The sequence below is a fragment of the Sceloporus occidentalis genome, unplaced genomic scaffold (genome assembly GCF_023333645.1).
Source record: "Sceloporus occidentalis isolate IW3139 unplaced genomic scaffold, rSceOcc1.0.p SCAF_2, whole genome shotgun sequence".
In the NCBI taxonomy this organism is placed as follows: Eukaryota; Metazoa; Chordata; class Lepidosauria; order Squamata; family Phrynosomatidae; genus Sceloporus; species Sceloporus occidentalis.
In genome coordinates this window covers 73,909,165-73,922,581 of record NW_028316982.1, presented here as the reverse complement: position 1 = coordinate 73,922,581, position 13,417 = coordinate 73,909,165, and the positions used below count along the sequence as shown (strand labels likewise).

The window sequence follows — 13,417 nt, the reverse complement described above, 5'->3', positions numbered from 1 at the left end:
TTTCATTGTACAAAAGCCGTTGGTGTAGATCTAAACTGGCCAGGAAAATAGCATTTTATTATTATTTTTTGCAGCTAAGAAATTATCCATGCAGTTCTGAAAATGTACCTTTAGAATCTCTTTTAAAAAGAAAGAATTTGATAAGTAGGTATAGAAAAACCCACAATAGGTTCACATTAGGTCCACCATAATTCAGAAATGATTTGAAGGCACACCACAACAACAACAACAACAACAACAACAACATATTTATTGTGTAATTGGGTAGAAGAAGAGATATATCTGGTAATGTTCCAGAACATTAGTTTCAGTCTTACAAAATAACAGTATAGGGAAAAATGCATTCTTAATTTCCAATTCATTTTGAAATTTAATCTTTTTTAATAGATGTGATCAATCATCTGCAGTAGACATTTAGTAAATTGAAATGGCCTGAGGAGGCTAGAATCTGCTTGAAGTCCACTTTAAGAGAAGACATGAATATTTCTTAATAGCTGGAAATCTGTCTCACTAGCTTTTGGAAACAGATACCTTTCACCTGTGGAAACAAAAAGGAAATAGAGCTATGAATAGGTTGAATCTAGAAAGACACAGAAATGAGAGTTTAAGTCTTTAATGTGAGTTGTAGGTGGTAAGGGCTTAGGATTCCTTAACTTTGGGAAGCTGATGCAAGGGTAATGATTTTGCCACCCAATTTTATTGGAAATGTTGGGGATAGCCAACAGATCTCTGTTGCTGATGGCTGAGGACTTCTCAACCCTTTACGCTTGTGTCAAAATGAGTCTCTTTCAACTGTCAAGATGTGTAGCCTAGGCCACAGCCATAAACAATTTGTGCCAGTAATAATGAAATCAATAAGATTAACTAGTACCATGTATAATCATGTATAAATTGACCTCGTGTATAAGTCAAGGGCAGGTATTGAGACCAGAATTATAGATTTTGATATGGCCCATAGATAACTTGAGGGTAAAATTTAGGGGCATGTAACAAAGGATGTAAAGGACAAAGCAAAAGAAAACAATGCCAAAGAACTTACAAATCAGTCTAAAGGCTGGATGGATGAGAAAGGAACTAGAGTAAATGGTGGCTGTGCAACTTATGAGAGGAAGCAACCAGGGTTGGGTGAGTTCAAGAAAGCATGCAAATGTCCAAAGGGATGAAAGGCAAGAGTTAAGGTACAGTACAGTGGAACCTTATTATACGCGGGGGATCCGTTCCGGATCCCTCCGCGTATAAAAAAATCCGCCTATGCTCGAGCCCCATTGTTTCCAATGGGGCTCGTGTGCGGCGGCGCGCGAGGCGCAACGGGTGCGTGCGCCCATTCAGTTGAATGGGACGTGCCGCCCCTTCCGCCCCGTGCACACCGGCGGCTTTGAGTGCCTATGCTCAAAGCCGCCTATAAAAAGACCGCGTATGTGGAGGCTCCACTGTATTAACTCAGCAAAAGAGAAATCATCCCCTTCTCTGTGTAGAATGGTGAAAACCAAGAGTTTACTCCATCCTTGGAAAACCTAAAAGAAGCACCAATCCCCTTTACTCTCTCAGTGCTCCTTTGCAGGAAAGTTCTAAAGAGCTGCTGCTGCTGTGGTTTTCTCACCCAGGCATTCAAAACGGCCAGAAGCAGCACCACAGTGGAGAGAGTGGAGGGCAGTCAGTGCTGCTTTTAGGTTCTCCTGGATAGGACCAAGCTCTCTCACTCTTCACCACTACTCAGAGAAGGGGATGGTTCCCCCTCCTTTAAAAAAAAAAAAAGAATTAAAATACAGTACATACATTAACTTGTGGATAAGTCAACCTGGATTTTTGAGGTGAAATTTTTGACAAAAATTTCTACACTTATATATGAGTATTTACAGTAATTACTTTGTATGCAGGAAGTGGAGGAAAGAGGCAGTTATGTAAAACTATTCCACATAGATTTTACTACTGTATTCCCATTTTTTATTAAATTGCCTAAGTGGGATGATGGGAATGACAACTACAACAGAGTCATAAATAGACATTTACAATGAAAGCAAAAAACCCCTAATGTTAACGTCCCCCCCAAATTAATAATTTTAACAGTTATCATTAACAGTGGGGAGAGAAAAGAAGAGGAGAAGTGATGGGAGTAACAAAAAATAGCAAGGGATGTATGTTAGCAAATGCAAGTTCGTGTATTTGGTTTTTAGTGGGGTTAAACAGCTGGCAGTATCTCCTTGGTGACGATTTAACATCCTTTAAGAAATGTCCACTTTCTTTTAGACAGACAGCATGTATCATCAATGTCTTCACTCTCTATCAATACTTTTGACCAAAAATGAAGCATTTTCAGTTTACTGGGTTTTTGCTCAGTAGTAAATACAATTTGCTATTGGAAGAACAGGGCAACAATTGACTATATTTTTAATCTCCTATTTCTGGAAGTGATGCTTGACTCTGCTTTTCCCTTAAGCCTTATTTCATAAAAACTAGGTTATGCGCCTGACTTTGTAGGGGCATTAGCACAACAAAACCCAACAATGGAGTCCTAATCAGGGGCACCAGTCAAGATGAAGTGCAGATAACGCCATCTGTTCTCAGTATGTTTAAGAGAGATTACAAGAAAAAAGCTTCACATGGATATCAAATGGCTGCCATTTGGCATACTTGATGCGGGCATGTAGGTGAGGCCTTTGGAGATGTTTTTGCAAATGTCTGATGACACATACCTGAAGAAACAGTAATTATAGAATGGAAATTGCTGCATGTGAATCTGGTGCTGCATTACAATTGAATGTTGCTAGACAAGATGGGGGGGGGGGGGGGGGAAACCTGGTCAGTATGGAATAACTATGACCCACGTGAATCATATGATTTAACTTGAAGGCTAAATTGGGTGGGAATCATGCTCCCTATGGGCTGTATATGGCCCTTGGAGAAAATACCCAGCATGGCCCTTGGGACACCCAGTGACCCCCCCCCCCCAAAGGCCTCAGCACCCTCACCTTTTGACTGAAAAAAAAGTCTATTTATTAATGGAAAAACTCTAAAAATGCTTTTAACATTTAAAAAATGCTGTTTGGGAAGGGGCACAAAACAGCAAGATCCTCCTTCCCCCCAAATAGCCAAAAAGATGAGAGAAAATGATCTAAAATCATTTCTGGTCACCAAAATAGTGAATGCAATGTATTGTCTGTGATCTTCTTGCCTTTAGGAACGTTCTATACCATTATTAATTTTATTGTTAGCCACCTTGAATACCCTTGAGGGAAAAGTTGAGGTATAACAGTTGGGTCCCAACCCCAGGAAAAAGTTGGAATACTAAATAAATAAATAAATAAATAAACAAATCCCCCCAATCAATAAATTCATGGATACATACATACTATAGCCCAATTTTTCAAAGAGAGCTTTGAAATATACTAACATGTCCCCAGTATGTAATATTGATTATCAGCCTGCTGGTAAATTACAGTGGCCTAAGTCAGATATATGCCATTGCAATTCAATTTTTGGGTTGTTGTAAGAATTGGGTCCTCCTGGCCATGCAGTGTGCCAAATCCCCCTGCAGTCCACCTTGTAAGCAGTGCAACCTTTACAACATGGCCAGTCCCATATTGTAAGAGGGCAGGGAGATGAGCAAGGATGCACCCAGCTTTTTTCCTGTAGATGGACATACTGTGATAGGGATCTGCAGAGACCTCTGGGCGGGTCCTCAAGAGGCCCTGCAAATGACATTCTTGCATTGCATCCACCTAGAAGCAAATAACTGGACAAGTCTATGTTCATCCCCCGATCTTCAATAACACAGAAGAGGCTGTGTTGGGGAGGCAGGACTGCTTACATGATGGGCTGGAATGAGCTAGCATCAGAAGGGCACTGCCACACTGCATAATTAATGCTGTTTGACACCATTTTAACTGTCACAGCTCAGTGCTATGGAATCCTGGGATTTGTAGTTTGTTGTGGCCACAAAGGTCTCTGACAGAGAAGGTTAATATCTCACAAAGCTACACAATTTCATAGCATTGAGCCATGGCAGTCAATGCAGTGTCAAACTGCATTAATTCTGCAGTGTAGATGTACTCATTGTTATAGAGATATAGCTATGGAGTACACATACATTTCTCAGTGCAGGATCTCAGTCATAATCTTTATGAGAGAAGAAAGGAATATTTTGAAAGAAATATGTCTCAACTTTTTGCACTTGGACAGATTGGATGGGGAAGGGCTTTATATATTTACTAACATATCCATGTAGAGTTTCTTCATCAGAGTGGTGGTCTGCCCCAGGCAGGCCCAGACGCCCATGCGTACAGCCTTCTCCCTAACTAATCAATAAATCTACATTCATTCTAACTGATTAGACCTATTAGAGGTGAGCTAGTAATTTGAGTGTTGTAGTTTTGAATGCTTCTTTAAAAAGACAGCTGCATTTTTTTTTAAAAAAAGTTATTGCTGAAGAGAGCTTCACTGGATACCATCACATTAGATGACTATCTGCCAGTTTTTCTTTTAAAAATAAGGTCTTGGAGTGAATAGTGGCAGCACAGCCACAAGCTAAACTGAGAATCTGGATTCATTCTAAACTGAGATAGGGCAGAAACAAGCTAGGCAGATTGATGGATGAACTATGCAGATGACAAGACAGAAAGAGTGCGTCTCTGTTGATTCTGCTGGGCCTCTCAGCAACATCATGGTATCTTTATGGGCTATTTAGCTGATATGGGACTCAGAGGCATGGTTTTGTAGTAGTTCTAGTCCTTTTTGACTGAATGCGGTTTTGTAATAGTTCTAGTCCTTTTTGACTGAATGCTTCCAGAAGATGTTCTGGCAGAATGCTGTTCAGCTTTATGGCTATTAGACAGTGAAATTTCACTGGCGCAGTCCTGTCCCCCATGCTTTTTAACATCTGTCTAAAACTGTTGAGAGAAATCATCTAGAAGTTAGAGGCTGGGTGTGGATGACAGCCAGCTCTATCTCACTTTTATAACTGAAGGCAAAAAGATTGTGCAAGTTCTAAAATGTTGTTTGGTTGTAATGAACAACTGAGGTTCCATCTATGCTCAGTCTAGACAAGACAGAAGTTTAATGATCAGCAGAAAAGACAGTCTAGAACTGGAATTACAGACTGTTTTGGTTCACTGCGTGGGTGTGCTCTTGGACCTGCATGGGAACTGGAAGGCTATGTGGCTACTGTGCCTGAAAGTGCCTTTGCTCAGGTATGGTTGGTGCATCAGCTGTGTTCCTGGCCAAGGAAGGTGGGTTTGGCCATAGTAGTTAAACCCTTAATTACTTCCCAATTAGACTACTGTAATGCATTCTACATGGAACTGCCCTTGAAATGCATTTGGAAGCTACTGCTAGTACAAAATACAACAAACTATTCTCTGGGTTGTGCTTCTAAGACCACATATCATCCATATTGTATCAACTGCACAGACTTCTAGTCTGCTTCTGACCTCAATTAAATGTGCTGGTTTGAATATATAAATCCCTAAATAGCTTAGGGCCAGGATATCTGAAAGACTGTCTCCTTCCACATGAAACTTTCTAAAATTTGAGATGTTCACCAGAGGCCCTGTGAACCAGTCACACATGCATAACTCTGGTTATGCATTCATAACTGTCATAGTGAGTTCCAGCCATCATCATCATCATCGTCGTCGTCGTCATCATCTAATTTAAAGAATATTTTAAATATGTTTTTAACCTGTTGTGTATCACCTCAAGGGCCCTAGTGGGCTTAGAGCTAATCAGCAAATCTATAAAATAATTAATATTCATGGATGGGTGAACATTCGATGTATGAGGGTGAAGCTAAAAATGGTTATGATGAAACTGCATTTATTTAAGAGGCAAAAACTGGTCAGTGGTACTCTCCTGTATGTTGTTGATACCACAGTAGAACAGACCCCAGGTGTTAGACTTGGCAGATACTTTCCTTTAATAATATTCCACTCTTATTTAATGCAGTCCCAGCAGACACATCTAACTGCATGATGAAGTATATGCATTAGGCCAAACACTGGATTCCTACTCTAAGGGGCCTCCAATCCAAATAAGACAGATAATCTAATGAGACCTTGTGCAGCATCATCAAAAAGAGGTTGAGAAACAGAAGGGAAGATATGGTTTATAGAGAAGTAGAATTTTGGTAAAACCTATGAATGATAGATACATAATCAGGTACTTTTTTTGATCTAAGAAAGAGAGGGAATAGGATACTGCTCAGAGTTGCAGTGCACATGCTGAAAATGCACAAGGAAACTGTTATGAGCTTTGATGGTTTAGGCCTAAGGAAACCTGCCACTGCACAGAATGATGCATACAGCCCTTATGGTCCCTATTAATTTTGTGCTGTGATGAAAACACTAGTTGGAGAAGTATTTTCCTTAAATTATGAAACTTCTACACCTCTTCATGTAGAGGGCTAGATTAAAAATATGTTCTTCTATAGGGTTATAGGGGAGAGTGTCCTAACAAAGAGGCAGAGTGGGAAAATTAGATACATTTAAACTCTAGACCTCACGGCATTCCTTTCTAAGTACTTACAAATTGCATTTAATGACCTGCTCTAGGCTATTTCCTAGTACTCATGTCACGCTGACTGGGCAGTAATTATTTGGGTCCTTATTTATTTATTTATTTATTTTAAAAGATATTTATTCTCCTCCAATCTGCTGAGACCTCTCCTGTTCTCCAGGAATTCTCAAAGATTATTGCCAGTGGTTCTGAGATTACTCCTACCAGTTCTTTTAATTTCCATGGATGTAGTTCATCTGTCCCTGAAGACTTGAATTTGTTTAGAGTAACCAGATATTCTTGAGCTGTCTCTATCTATTCTGTGCTGCATTTTCCCTACTGCATTATCTGCTCTATTTCTCCCAGGTTGATTACTGTTCTTATTCTACTGCTGAACAGCTCTTACCATCAAGATGTTCTTCCTAATGAGTTGTTTTTTAAAAAAATACTGGGAAAAGTAACAGCACTGCAAACACCATGATGAGCAATGAGAGCAAAATATGTTAGAAAAGTAACTTTCCAAATTCTGATAAAAGGGCATTTGCTAATACAGGTTTCCTTACACTCATAATCAAAAGGCATTGTGAACCTATTCCATCTTTCCCCTGCTTAACAGATTTTCAGCATTTGAGAAAAGATTGAAGTATCAGGGGGGAAAAAACAAGAAAAGGTGGATCATGTAAATTATCTGCAAAACTCAGTGAATGAGGCAGGGCAATGTTTTGACAGTGGCGTCCCCACCCCTGGTGTCACCCAGTCCAGAAGAGGTCTGCTGGGGTGCAAGGGGGCAGGAGGGGACTGCTTGGCCATGTCTTTCACTCCACTGGTGGCGCTGGCCTCATGAGAAGACTGGTGCTGTGGTAACAAAGGCAGGAGGGGGCTACTTGGCCTTCTCCTTCACTTCTGTGGTGCCAGCCTCCTTGTGAAGAGACTGGCACCACAGCAGCAAAGGCAGGAGGAGACTGGTTGACCCTCTCTTTCACTGTACCAGTGGCTGCCTTCACATGAGGAGACCTGCACCATGGCAGCAAATGCAGGAAGGGACCTCTCATCCCTTTTCACCCTGCACTGGGAAGAGGCTCAACAGAATGTCACTTCTATTCTTGGGTTTCACTCAGTGTAAGACGCACCCCCTAGTGATGCCATTCAGTGTGAGAAACATCTGGATCAACTCAGGGAATCAAACCAAGTCTGAATTTGGCCTAAAATGTTGAACCGTAATATTTTTCTCAACTGAAAGGAAACCTGAAATACCAGCTGAAAGTTTTTGGACAACCTGAATTTGAACAGACCCATACAAATAAAAACAATGAGATAGTTCAGAATAAAGATTTTTAAAAGGCAAAACAAAAACCATAGACTATGTAGTACTCCATCAGAACCAGAATGAATTGGAATGAGTACCCAAAATAAAGCTAACATCTGGGAGGATTTAAGTGTATAACTTCTATCAACAAAAGGGGAAAGAGATTTAGGTCAAGAGATTTCAGCAGAGTCCTGGAAATGGATCTGGGAGAATGTTCCCTTGGAAACCTGATGTTTAAACCTAAAAGAGAGCTTTATAAACTCATTTTTAGATAGTATCTTACACCTAAAAGCTTGAGCCACATATATTGAGATTCAGATGATATATGTGGAGGTGTACATGTATGTGAGCAAGGTATCGAGCAGTCTTTGTACATTGTGTATTTAATATAAAATACATTTTTAAAATTATGAAATATATTTTATAATATAATGCATTACACATACACATGCATTAATATACTTTAGTATAAAATAGACATAGCTCAAGATCTTGCATAATCATAGTTCTGTTCTCTCCCATAGCACACTGCCTATTTCTGTACCATCTTGGCACCTTTCCCAGACCATTTAATGGCCAGGGGAAGGTGGAAGTCATCAGACAACATCCAGTTGTGATTCTGTAGATAGATGCACAAAAATTACTTCCCTCTCCTGGATCTCTGGAGGGCCTTTGGGAGGTCTAGGAAGATGCTTATTTCTTCACGTGTCTAGCTGGAGGAATACAGCCAGATGCTGCCAGACCTCCAACTACAAAAGGGCTGGAAGTGGTTGCCCAGGCTGCATGGAGATAAGTGGCATAGTCAGAGTGTTATGGCAGATGGAGGGTTAGATGCATCCTTCAGGTGATGCCATTGCCAGTACTAATCAACCCGTCTTGGTGCTCCAACCATTTAAACTGTGAAGTTTCTGCAGAAATAGTCTTGAGCGGCAATTTTCTTCAAAAACTGCTTACCTGTGCCCTTTGAGAAGAAAATTAGTAGAGAATTGCTATCCTATTCACCCAGCACATGGGATTGCCAATAAATTTAATGGATTGACTCCTCTATGGCAGTTACTAATGCATAATCTAGAGTTACACATACTCGTGAATGGTATGTTTTCATGATCTGTATGTAGCCCCTAGGGACCATGAAAGTCCCCCAATCTGGACTTACCAGGAAGTTGCCACTGCAGTCATTGGGGGTCTATTCTCCATCCTGTGCAGAGCGACTGGCTGATGCTCCCACCTACCCCCCTTAAGCGAATAAACTCCACCATGAAGAGGAATTGCAACAAGGATCCTACTTATGTCTCTTGTGCTGGATATTGCTCACGGGAGAGGGCAAAAATGGCAGTCAGCTACTTCCCAAATAACAGGACAGACCCCTGTCAACTGCTGTGGCTGCTTCCTAGTAAGTGAGGATTGAGGAGATTGGGCAAGGATTCACTGTGTAGCACCATAACTACTCTGCTTATGTGTATGTTATATTTATACATTTACATTTAATGTATTCATTAGAAATACAATTACAGAAGGGGAAAAGTACTGCTACTGCTATCACTAGGGTTGTGGGGATGGGGGGGATTGGGCCAGGATTCACTTCACAGCACCATAACTATGTAGCTTATACAGTATATATGTATCTCCCATAGAGGATTCTGGCCAATCAAAGGAATGGTAGTCACTAATACAGGGTGCTTGCTTGCTTGTTGGGTACTATGTGATTATATAAGTAACACTAATTAAAATTACTAGGATGCCTGGTAACCACCTTAAAGGGCTTCTCCTGTATTATAAGAGGGTGTTTTAGTTTGTTTTTAAACATGTGGTTCTCTGGCAAATTATTGCTTGGGGAAAAAATGTATGGCCATTCCTCTCCATTCCTTCCAACATGAATGCCTATGCTTAGCCCACTCAGCAAATCTTTAGGAAAATAGCTAAGAGGATTTTCCTCTTTGGATTAAATGATCTCCAATGATCTCACCCTCTGTGAATCAGCAGGCGAGTGGAATAGAAAAAGAGTTTACTGTGGTTTTAATTTAGGGCAAGATGGATGTGTCTTTTTCAACATTTTATGGTAAATGAACAATGGTAGGCAAGAACATGTATCAGGTTGAGGCTAAAGGATTTGGTTCTAGTAAAGATTGATTGGTACGGCCATCTCCCTTTTCTGTCTTGCCCCTTTCTGTTGAATGCTTGTATATATTTATACATTAACATAAAGCATATCCATTATAAATCCAATCATAGAAAGGGACAAGTACAGCTGCTGCTACTACTACTGCTAGGGTTCCCTGATCTTAGGGCCTGGCCCCACTTCTCTAGTCCTCAAGAGTAGGGTGTTGCCTTGAAGTGTGTATAACTGTGTACATGTGTTGTTAAAACTGTATGTTTTTATTTGAATGTCATACTCTGTACAGCTGTGGCTGATGGTTAAGGTATTATACTTTATAACATCATAAGGGGTTGCCCCATGTACCATCATCCATGTGGCATACCCAGGGGTCCTTACAGTGACATCATAAAACAGCCTCTCAAAACCTCAGATTTTGGCCCTGAGATAATCCTGAAATGGAAACCCTAACTGGTGCTACTGTTCCTCCTCCTTTTCCTCCTCGGATGCTCTGAACCTGGATCTGTGACTTAAATTTTGGATGCCATGTTGAGAGCATGTGAGTAATAAATTAAGGGGAGAGAAACAACAACAATGAAACTGTGGGGTTCTAGTACAGACCCTCAAGCCAGGCTGAGGGCTTGGATGATTCTTTCCTGGAACAGGTGACTAAAGGAGAGATGTAGTAGTAATGCAAAATTTCAACTATCCTGATATTTGTTGGAAGTAAAACTCTGCAAAAAATGTAAGACCCAACAAATTCCTCACTTGCCTTGCAGACAAGTTCATTGTCCAGAAGGTGGAAGAGGCAACAAGGAGACCAGCTATTTTAGAACTGAAGTCGAAGGCTTTCATGGCCAGCATCCATAATATTTGTGGGTTTTTCGGGCTATGTGGCTGTGTTGTGGAAGAGTATATATACCCCACTCTCTTTCATGCCAGCATTCTCTGAAGAAGCCAACCACAGATACTGGAATAAACTCTTCCAGAACACGGCTACATAGCCCCCAAACCCTACAAAAAACTATTTTAGATCTGATCCTAATGAATAGGGATGACATGGTTAATGAGGATGAAGTGTCAGGAACCTTTGGTGTGAGTGATCACATTCTCCTGGAGTTTGTTATACAGTGGACAGGAGAAGCCAAGTTTAGTCAGACATGTTTTCAAGACTTAAAGAAAGGTGATTTCAGTAAACTTAGGGAAATACTGGGTTTGATCTCATTGTCAGGAATACTAAAAGCGAAGGATATTCATAATGGGAGTTTCTAAACAGTAAGATATTGAAGGCACATTTTCAAACAGTTCCATTGAAATGGAAAAATGGGAGGTGTCTAAGGAAACCAGGACTGGTGTCTAATGAACCTTCAACAGAGCTAAGATTTAAGAGGGACATGAACAAGAAATGAAACAAGGGGGAAATCATCAAAGAGCAATTTAAACTAATAAGCACATGTAGAGTAAATGTCGGAAAAGCAAAAGCAGCAAACAACCTGAGGCTTGCTAGAGTGGTTAAAAAAAATAAAAGTACTTTTTTTTGTTATGTCCATAACAAGGAAATCGTAGGGCCACTGCATGGAGAAGATGGCAAAATGCTAACAGGGGACAGAGAAGTGGAAGAGCTACTCAACACCTTCTTTGCCTCCAGCTTCTTCCAAAAGGACAGTAGTGCTCAGTCTCGGGGAAATGGATCAGATAATGCAATAGGAGAAATGCAACACATAATAGGTAAAGAGGTAGTACAGGAACATGTGGCTATTCTAAACAAATTCAAGTCTCCAAGACCAGATGAACTCCATCCAAGGATATAAAAAGAACTGGTAGAAGTGATGTCAAAACCACTGGCAATAATCTTGGCCTGTTACAGACTGCCAAAATAAAGCTGCTTCGGGTCTCTTTGGAGGTATGCTATTTAAGTGATGCATGGGTTCTAAGAGTCCGGAGGTCGCACCAAAGCCACACTCCATTCATAAGCACCAGAGTGCAGCTTTTGGTGCAGCTTCCGGATTCTTAGGATGCATGCATCATTTAAATAGCATACCTCCAAAGAGACCCGAAGCAGCTTTATTTTGGCAGTCTGTAACAGGCCCTTGAGAATTTCTGGAGGAACAGGAGAAGTCCTAGCAGACTGGAGAAGGGCAAATGTTGTCTCCATCTTCAAAAAGGGGAAGAAAGAGGACCCAAACAATTACTATCTAGTCAGCCTGACATCAATACCAGAAAAATTCTAGAGCAGATAATTAAATACACAGCACTTAGAAAGGAGTGGAATGACTAAAAGTCAACATGGTTTCTGAAAGACAGGTCATGCCAGACTAATCTTATCTCTTTTTTTGACAAAGTCACAAGCTTGGTAGATGAAGGGAATGCTGTGGATGTAGTATATCTTGATTTCATTAAGGCCTTTGACAAGTTCCCATATGATATTTTTGTAAACAAGCTAGTAAAAGGTAGGCTAGACAATGTGACCATTAGGTAGATTGGTAACTGGCTGATCAACCAATCCCAAGGGTGCTCCCCAATTATTCTTTATCCTGGAGAGAAGGGATCAGTTATGTGCATAGGGTCCAGTGCTATTCCACATCTTTATCAATAACTTAGATTATGGAATAGAGGGCAAATATAAAATTTCCAGAGAACAGTAAATAAGTAGAGTTCATTAATTCCCCAGAGGACAGGATCAGAATTCAAAATGACTTTAATAGATTAGAAAACTGCCCCAAAACTAAACAAATGAATTTCAACAGGGAGAAATGTAGGATACTATGGCTAAAAAGCCAATGTGATTCTAGGTGGCATCAGTAGGAGTATAGTGTCTAGACTGAGGGATGTAACAGTGCCACACTTGTTCTGTTTTGTCAGACCTTACCTGGCAAGAGGGATATTGATAAACTGGAATATTTTCAGAGAAGGGTGAACAAAATGGTGAAAGTTCTGGAAACCATGCCCTGAGAAAAGCAACTTAAGGAGCTGGGTGTTTTTAGCCAGGAGAATAGAAGGTTAAAAGGTGATATGATAGCCATGTTTAAATATTTGAAAAGGTGTCATATTGAAGATGGAGCAAGCTTATTTTTTGCTGCTCCAGCGATTAGAACATAGAACAATGGATTCAAACTGTAGGAAAAGAGATTCCATCTAAACATGAGGAAAAACATCCTAATAGTAAGAGGTGTCTGACAGTGGAACACACTGCTTTGGAGAGTGGTGGAATCTCCTTCTTTGGAGATCTTTAAACAGAGTCTGGATGGCCATCTGTTGGTATTGCTTTAATTGTGTATTCCTGTATGGCAGGGGGTTGGATTGGATGGCCCTTTTGATCTCTTCCAACTCTATAATTCTACGATTCTATGCTCAGCAATTGGCTACGTGCAATTTTCAGTCCCAAATAGACCTGTTGAACTGATAGGACTCATTAGGTCATCATTAATTACATTAAGTAATCATGTGATTCCTATTGATTCAATCATCTGCTTTTGTTGGAACTAACAACTGGATTTAGCTGCATCACCATTCTCATTATCATCATC

General features: G+C 40.4%; 1 long non-coding RNA gene across 1 annotated transcript in view; it reads right to left on the bottom strand.

The window, feature by feature from the left end:
* Nucleotides 1-273: 273 nt before the first annotated feature.
* LOC149318545 (uncharacterized) overlaps nucleotides 274-13,417 on the bottom strand; it is a 38,346-nt gene continuing 25,202 nt past the window's right edge. Inside the window, exon 3 of the long non-coding RNA XR_016279814.1 lies at nucleotides 274-538. This is a non-coding gene — a long non-coding RNA (uncharacterized LOC149318545). The remainder of the gene's footprint in view (nucleotides 539-13,417) is intronic.